Raw genomic sequence first — 9,797 nt, forward strand, 5'->3', positions numbered from 1 at the left:
TGCAAATCTGCCTTGGTAACATCATGTAGCTACACCAGCAGCAGAAATCCAATTCACCTTTAAATCAGAAATACTATAAATGCCCTTTGCTGTACAAAGCTCTGAATCCCCTTCCTGACACACACACTGATAGTGACCTCAGAACCATAGTCTTTTTTAATTTCCAGACATACAGCCTCCAGAGATTACATTGACACTTTCTCAGGTATGCTGAAGATTGTGCTGCAATCACATTATTTCAGGTGTTTTCTAAAATGCTTAAATCTGCTAACAAGACACTGAGTAAAAGAAAATTTAGCGACAGACATGTAGGTAGTTGTTTCAGTATGGAAAGTTCCTGAGGAATCCATGGTGAGAAGAGTCAGAAGTCAAGCTGGCCAGGACAGGTATTATTGCCAGCACTACAGGGTTCAGAATGGTGCAGGATAAGGTAATAAACTTTCCTGCACCAGAGTTGAACTGATTCAACAAAAACTAAAAAAATAATAAAATAAATTAAGAAAAAGCTGGAGATATTACACTACAGAAAACAACATTGCCTTTGCACCTCAAGAATTGGCCCAGAGAGAGTGGCTGCGTGCTTGTATGCTTGACTGCTTGACTTTGCCCAGTGTCAGATGAAGGCTTTCTTTGCCTCTTCCTAGCAGAACAATTTTGTATAAAAGACACATCAGGATTTCAAGACAACGTTTTAATGTGATTACTTGCTAGATTGAGATTTGAAAAAGTAGGCTCAGTTCGCCTGTGGTTTTAAACTAAAGTAGGTCATCCTTCCTATGTAGTGTTCCTAGAAGCTTGCTATTTCTGCTCCAGAAAAAAAAAAAAAAAAAAAATCTGCAGGTTATTAAAATAATTCCTCTCTTTTTACCATCAATATAGAAAATGTAAAAATATGATAAACCACACCCCTGTCCCTGTTAAAAAAACAAACAAACCAGCTTATTTCTGCAACTCAAAGGCCCTACTGTGGTATACTGACTGTACATAATACCCAAATTTAGTTTACATCAGTCAGACCTGATGAGCTGAAACTCTTTATGCCTATATTACCTGAAGTGAAGGAGGAGAAGAAAGAACAATTTTTATGTAAATATTTTAGTCTTTTTTACAGAAGAACAGTCATGGAATACAGAAGCAGACAAATATCTTGCCAGCCTTTTAAAGCTTAAATTTTAAGCCATGAATGGATGTGCTCTGTGATTTCAGCAGGGTTTCCATGTTCAGAGCAAAGCATCTAGGGAGCATTCACATGTTCCAGATTGCACTCTATTTCAAAAGTTCTGAGCTGTGAGTATTTAGCACCTCTAAGACCTCTAAGTACCTCTTATTTTATATACCTGGCTCTGACATGACAGCCTTCCCACAGCACAGCATGTGGACTTTGTTTGAAGGAAGTGGAATATTCAATTACTTTGTTCACATACTAGTTTCTAGTACAGTAAATTGTCTTGATTAAAAAACAAAACAAAAACAAAAGCCAAAACCAAAAACAAAACAAAACAAAAAAACCCCAAACACACACACCCCCACAAAAAAAGGAACTTCTGTACCCTATGCCATCAACACCAACACCTACCAAATAAAAATTACAGAAGTGTCATGATGCAGGTCAAGGGAAAGCAGACAGGTTTTATGGAATGATGGCAAATGCCTCTTCCCTCTCTCTGGAGAGAAGCTTCCTGGTCAAGGGTCCTCCACCAAGGTACCCATCCCTTGTTTTACAGCCAGCAGTGCAAAACTCTTCCATCAAAGGACCTGAGTGCAAATCTGTAGGAACTGGGATAACTTGCTCATTCCCATGTGCTGTTCTTTTACCAAAAAGAGTATCGCAAGACTATTGGTGACTGTATGTCATGCACATCGTAGTTTTCTCTTCCTGCTTTGCACAGCTATTCTTTTTCAACATCAGGTAGAAGCTTTGTTATAACAGAAAATCTCTGTAATTTGGCTGAGATGGGAAACAAATCATGCCTTCATTTTTAATGTAAATGTAAACATAAACAAAAGGCACACAATGCTCTATTCCTTCTAGACTAAATAAAGCCAAAACTAATTTTAAAGGTTTTAAACACTTCACTGTCGGTTATTTTCTAGAGGCCCAGACTTTCTACTCAGAAATTAATTTTGTTTTTCATGACAGGCTGAGAAGTTTGGAAAATGCCAGGAAAGATTATATAGACACTCTCCCATACACAGCTGTGTCTCTGAGAAATAACTCAGCTTGGAAAATCAGGGAGAAAGATGCAATAAGAGAAGTGGAAACACACTGTTGGGTTTTGTGCTGGTTTAGGTTGTTTTGTTTTGTTTTGTTTTCCTTTTAGAAATAATAACACTGTTAGAATTTATTTTCATGCAAAATCTTACAGTGCTGAAGGGTGAGATGCATCTGAAAGAACATTCAAGGATCATAACCATTTATAACCATTGGAACTCAGCTGACTCCATAGAGATTGGTGAGATACCAATATAAACTGCAAGAAAAAGTAGTATAGCCTATTTGAGTTCTGTCTGAGCACAGGATTTCTGATTCCGTATGTGGACTCTGATCAGTGCAGTTCTGAAGCAGCATCTCCTTACATGAAAACAGACTATTGTACTTCCTAGGTGAATGAATGACTGGCTTTAGGGCTGAGCAAGACAGATCCTAGGGCACTTCTTAAATGAGAAATTCCATAAATCTCCATTCCATGGAAAAATGCAGCACTATATAAAATTGAAGATATTGCTATAGTAAATAGAATGTTATTTGGTGGCACAAAATTAGTGCAATAGATAACATTTCTAAGTATCCTGTCCTAATTCTTAGTATAATCCTTCTAAAGTAAAAATTAAAAAAAATAAAAAAATAAATCATAACATGTTTTCATTAAGGCTGAGTTCAACCTGCTACTGCATTCACACATACTGCTATCATAACAAATCATCCTATTTTAATCTTGTCATCTTTACAGCCTCAAGGCAACCCCAGTTTATGCATAAAACACTCACACCTCTTTCACTGACACATCTCACAGCACTTGCTACAAATTGCATAAAATGTGAAAGCAGGCACAAATATTGCCTCCTGTACTACTTCACCAATTTCCCTTGGAGTGCCATGGCGCAGAGCCCCAGCTTCCATTACTTGAGGAGAAGACTCAGAAACCTTCTCCTTCATCATGCATTCACTTTATTAGTACTACCTTCTTTACTCCTGATTGGGAAGAAATGTACAGAAAATGTTTTCACTTATTAATGAGTAATTTGGAGAAAATTTGCTGGCAGTGTGCCTGAAGAACATCACTGATTATCACTGCCATTTAAAAAGGGAAGGGAGGAAAGAAAGGTGGTGTTTCAGAGATACCATTGCTTGTGTTTTCCATCTCTTTCATAAATCTGTCCAGGGATTGCAAATGTATCTGTCCACAAGGGTTCTTTTCACCGTTTGACCACATACTTTCATGTCTTGGGATTCGCTTCAAATGATCACAGTAAAGGAGACCACTTATTTCCCCCACATAGGAATGAAACTACTGTTTGCATTTACAAGTGCATCAATTAAAGGTTTAATTTAATTTATTGCACTTGCAGAAAGGAGAGCATCTGCTCAGGTTCGGCTGACCTCAAATGACAGCATATCTCAGTGTGACAAGTGACCGTAGCTCTCATTTGAAAAAATGATGTTTCAACTGGGGCAGCAGAAAAATAAGAACAGGACATGGGTGGGAAGAATGGGTTGACAATTTATCCAGGTAGCACTCACCATCTTTGCCCTATATCCAACAGCAGTATAAGCTGCTGGGACTGGTGTGCTCAATCACTGATTCACAGAGAACTGACCTAAATTTTAAGGAAATTCCTATTATTATGAAAACTAAAGTGCATATTTATGCATTAGTTAACATGAAATAATATCAATCCTCAAATGAAAGTATAAATTATAGAAGAAAGGAAATATTATCTTTTAAAATGATTACTTTTTATGAATGGCTTTGTTCATCAAAAATTTCAATTTACAGAATATGTAGCCCTTAATATTGAATTGCTGTGAGTATGTCTCAGTGTTTTTGACTCTAATAGTAGAATGATCTGCATCTCATGGAAGTATCAGTTAAATCTTACTCAGGATCTCTTCTTACTATCACTTCTTTTTGCTTTAAATTTAGAAAAGATCAAAAACAAAAAAGTGAGATAACAATAGTTCCCATAAAAAATTTACTAGATTTTTTTTTTTTTTACATGTAAGGGAAGTGAACAAATAATATAGATGGCCAAAAGTGCTTTACATAATCTAGATTAACTGATATAGGCAGCTATTTTGTTGGAAGACACAGATATAAAATATTCCAAAGGTGAGCTATCTTTGTCATTGTCTCCAGAGATTTCTAAGTAAGAGGAAGGATGTGAGTAAGTGGATGACAGACACAGCAGGTAGTGTATCACTGGCCCACATGCACATTTGACATCTCTCCATATCAGCTACTGAGTTGCAACTCAGTGATTTCAGGTGGAATTTACTGCTTGATCTTAGCAGGCATAGTACAATGCTGCACTAGAGAAAGTGAGACCTACCAGAAAATCTGAAATCTCCCACAGTCCAAAAGTCAGATCAAGATATCAAGTTCACAGTAAAGTCAAACAGTGTAGAACACGTCAAAGGTTTTTTACACTGCTGTTGCAAGACCATCATTTGCCTTAATCATACACTAGAGCTTCAAATAAATGTGAGTTTCAAAACCAACTCCAAACAGAATAACCCAGAACAAAAATAATTATAAAATTACACAATTATAATTCCCCAAAAGTGCTTAAAATGCATGTCGGGGGGGAAAAAATAATCCAAAATATTTAACCAGAAAATCAAAACCTATTCACACTGTAAATTAGGCAACTATTTTTAAAAGAAATTATTACTTCCAAATATTTTAAACTTGCTATATCTTCTATACATATGTCCCAAGTCTTCCTCTATCAGAATCAGCACTATTAACTTTTTGTCTACTCTTCAGAATACTGTTATTCTAATTCTGAATAAAGTAAAGGCCTATGACTGAGCTTATGGTGAAAGCTGGGTTCACAGTTTGAGACAGAAAGTCCATTTCTTAAATGAATACATTTCCTTTAACAGATTCCTTGTCATATTTCTTCCTTTCTGGAAGAAACAAATAAAAGGATCTGCCCTGGTTTCAGCTGGGATAGGGTTAATTTTCTTCTTAGCTGGTACAGTGTGATGTTTTGAATTCAGCGTGAGACTGGTGCTGATGACACACAGATGGCTCAGTCGTTGCTTAGCAGTGCTTACGCCAAGCCAGGGGCTTTTCAAGTTCCTGTGCTCTGCCAGTGAAGAGTAGCACAAGGATCTGGGAGGGAGCATGGCCAGGACAGCTGACCCGAACTGGCCATAGGGATATTCCAGACTATCAGGCATCATGTCCAGTATATAAACCCGAGAGAGCTGGCTGGGAAGGGACCATCACTGCTAGAAAATGGGCTGGGCATCAGTCAGTGGGTGATGAGCAATGGTGTTGAGCATCACTTGTTTCTATTGGGTTTTATAGGCCTTTGCCTGTCTTTTACATTACAATTGTCAATAGAAATAGTAGTATATTTTATTTTGCTTCAATTATTAAACTGTTCTCATCTCAATCCATGAGCTTTGCCTGTTTTTACAAATCTCTTTCCACTGAGGTGAGGATAACCGGGTAGCAGCTATATGGCTCTTACTTGCTGGGGTTAAACCACAGCAGACATTTTTGGTGCCCAGTGGAGTGCTCAGATGATTGAGATAACAACAAATGTGATCACAGCTTGTTAAAACAAATTGTTTCAAGGAGCCGTTGAATTGGTTTAATTGTTGCCTGCACGTGTACTCACAGGCGCATTGTAGAACAGTGTTCTTGAAGCGGTGTTCCCACATGGTGATGTTAATGGTCGATGGGGTCTGGGCTAAAGTTATAACTCTTGTTCTTTGCAGGAGTGGTTTATGTCATGGTAGAATCGCGGGTCGTGAACCAAATCCTGTCTGTGTGCTTGGCACTGCATCACCTCTGAACCTCGGGAGCCATCTAGTGGGAACTGTTAAAAAAATCACACATTTAGCTGTTGCTCGTAGCGTCAAAAGGACCTTAATTTCCTGAACGTTTCTTTGTTTTTTTCCGGGTTTGCTGAGTATGAGTACGACAGTTTGCGAAATGAGCTCAGAAAGCCCAGGTGAGAAATTGTTCTTCAGATAAACACTCTCAAGGATTTACATTAAATTCGTATGTGTAAGAGAAGGGCAGGGATGTTTTTTGCAATAATAACACATAGATTTACTTTTCTCAAATATTTTTTCTGGAACCTAAAAATGTTAGTTAATTGTAGTAGAGTTTCCATTAAACTCCAAAGATTCTGATATTCTTAAAGAAACTATGGAATAATGTGCTGTTCAAACAGAAAGTGAGACTTCAGCAGGAAAGCATTAATATTATCTAGACATCATATTAATGAATTTCCTTAATCAAATAAATCCTTTGAAGATAATTTTGTTCACCAGATAAGAGAAAGCAATTATTGGCAAGGAGAGGATGTGGGTCACAGCAGAAAGGATGTCATGCACCAGCAGCGAGGGACACCCCGTAGTAACAGCTTGAACTGTTATTCCTGCAGTCGCCTGCGAAGAAACAGTAGAATTAATCATATACAGCGATTTAAAAAATGCTTATAAAACTATCTCTTTTAATAATACAGGTAACAACAGGACAGATCTGATGTAAAAGTGGCAATTTTGGTTTCCAAAATGCCACTCACAAGTTTAAGTTCATCCTTAAGTTCACAAACCAAAGTGTTGATCTTTCTCATGCCTTCCTCTCCCCTTGCCTGAGGTGTGACTGTCCATGCAGCTAGAGCTCTCATTCTGTCACATACTCTATTAACTCAATTCACAATAACACTTTTGCCATCAGTGCCAGGCACCCCCACCATATCATCACATTAAGAAAATCCTATTGCCTACAGTTTTGGGTTTTTTTCAAATTTCTTGTCTTCACTTAAAAGATCCTTCAAAATCCTCCCTGACTCTGCCTTTTGCTGACACCTTAGTACACTTATATTTGTATACTAGATCTCCTAATTCCCAGACAAAGGTTTCCTGACTATAAGAGCCAAAAGAACTCATAGACTCAGAGGTCACTACAGCTTTGGTCAGGTGTGCTATCATGATGTACACAATCTGCCTGTTGAAGTCTCCTCAGCTCCTCTGCTCTACTCTGCTGCTCCCACACAGGGGAGCCTATGCAGCAGATGTGCCCCAAGAGGCAGCATGTTACCTGATCCCCCCTGTGCCATTAAGAAAGCAGCTGGGCCCCAGCCAAATTGTTCAAAAGAAGTTCTGCCCTCTGCAGAGCAGAGGTGATGCTCCATGCTTTTATGCAGGTGTTCAGAGATGCCCCAGAAACAGGAGGATCAAGTAGGACTGCTGCAAGGTAGGTGATTTTTCCAATACAGTCAAATTACAGCGAGGAAAATGGCATTTTGTTCTTCAGGGGGGTTCCTGATGATTCCCATGTGTGCTGAAATAAACACTGATTGAAGAATTTTTCATTGGATGTGCATGGTGCCTGTAGCTCTGGGAAGGCAAAAGATAACCCTGCTTTACATTTTCTTCCAAATCTACCTGGCCAGCTAAACATGCAGCCACTCCCTTGCCTGGTTTTATCAAAATGGGCATAGCATAAATAGTTTAATCTAATGAAGACGGAAGAAGAAGAGGTTAACCTGGCCTGTGTTCACAGAAACAGGCTCAAGGACAAGCACGTGCTTTTATATTGGAAGCTCTATTGGACTGAATCTCAGGCTCAACTGAAACCAATTTGATGGCAACTGAAATACACAGAGAAAAAACCTCAACACTTACAGAATCTGAAAAAATTATTTAATTCTCAAAGTATTAAAAAGGATAACTGAAAAGTAACTGAAATATATTTTTTTTTCCATTAAATGAGTATTTCTGAAAATAAATAGCATCAAGGTAAGCTGTAGTGTAATAAAATCAGATCAAAGCATATGGTTGAGCAGCCTCTGCTATATTATGTTCAACATAAAACATGCAGCCTCTGCATGTATTATGTTTTATTGGACACAGGGAGAGATGGGAAGCAGCAGCAGTCAACAGGGCAGCAAGTCAGGAGCCCTTCCAAGCACAGGCTCTTTTGCACAAGGAAGAACCTCTGGGGAAACGGAGCCAAGGGAATGGTGGAGCTCATTTCCAGTCCAAGCTTCCAATGGTCAAGAGGGCCAAAATATCAAACCACTGCAGAAAACAAAAACAAACAAACAAAAAAACAAGAAATACAACTTTTATTAAGTGTTAATGAAGCTTATAGTTCTGTTTCATTAGGAGCAGGTTAGCTGATGCTCAAAATAAAAAGTAAAATAATGAGAAGCCCAGCAAGGTTGTCTTTCAGTCTGTAAAACTTTTACAGCAAACAAATAAAACCAATGTTGTATGGTGGATCTCAGGCTAAGAGAAACGTCCAGCCCTGTGAAGAAGAGCATGGAAAAGGAAAAGGCAGCAACTCAGTGAATGATTTCCCATAGTTCACAGCCGAGGCAATAGGAACAAAAAAGCACTTCTGACTGAAAGACTGGGAAGGAAGAAAAAAAATTACCACCTTCATTTTGAATTCCAAGAACAGATATATGCCTTTAGATGTTTGAATATTCTCAGTTCTGGATTTAAAATACTTTAAAGTTGGAGAGAGGTGAAGATTTGCTCGTCTTCCACAGAGAGAAATAATTTCTCTTTTTTTTGGACAGTAAAGTGGTGTTCCCCTTAAAATCCAGTGATCCTATGTTGCCTAAAGTCTGTACATTCTACTTGAGATTAAAACTATCTTTATGATTATTTTGTAAAAATTTCTTGGGAAAAATTAAGCAATATCAATGCAGCTGTACCCTAGACAGCAAACTATCTTTAACTTTAGTACCTGGAAGAATGATAGAGAAGGTCATGCTGGGTGCTATTGAAAGTCTTTTAAAAAATAATTCAATCATCTGTCACAGTCAATGTGTTTTCTTCAAAAGTAAAGCTTCTTTGTCTAGGTATAAGACTGTTAAAAAAACCCCTACAAAATAATTCTTACAGTTGCTGCTTTTAGGAGTATCCAGAGGCAGCTTTGAATTTCTGGTCACACATTTGCTGAAAAAGGTGTTAAATTTATGTTATAAATTATTATCCTATACACAATAATTTTCACACAGGGTACTTTTACTTGAAGCCAGTATGGAGAAAAGCATCAGGTACAATATTCCTTCCCTTGTTTTTTTGCAAGGTAGTTCATACAGTCCTGCTGGTTTTGACGGATGCATATTTTAAAGAGAGAAAGGGGAACTTTGTAAGCGAACTTCACACTTGTTCAGAAGAATTGACCTGTAGTCCATAAATTTGATTTTAAGTATATTAATTTAAAAGGTGTAGGATTGTATTGGGAAACTTGTTTCAGTTTCATGTATGACAACTTCCGTGTTTATTTGCCTTTTTCTATTGATAGGCTTTTATGTTGTTGAGATAGCTGTCTCCAGCTGCTGTGCTGCTCCTTTCACAGTAAAAAATCTTACTATCATCTTTTTTCCTGTTGCTTTTTTAAACTGTTCTCTGTGTGGCCAAAACATAATATGAGACTTAAATTTTGAAGAGATCAGATGTAGCAAAGGTCATTTATAAAGATTTCTTACCTGTTCTTCGGTTTCATGAAGTTTTTCAAAGTGAATATTTATTTTCTATGTACTAGGTATTTCACTGAACTCAGTACAGTTACTGAATAGGGGAATTTACAATT

The sequence above is a fragment of the Hirundo rustica genome, chromosome 1 (genome assembly GCF_015227805.2).
Source record: "Hirundo rustica isolate bHirRus1 chromosome 1, bHirRus1.pri.v3, whole genome shotgun sequence".
Classification (NCBI taxonomy): domain Eukaryota; kingdom Metazoa; phylum Chordata; class Aves; order Passeriformes; family Hirundinidae; genus Hirundo; species Hirundo rustica.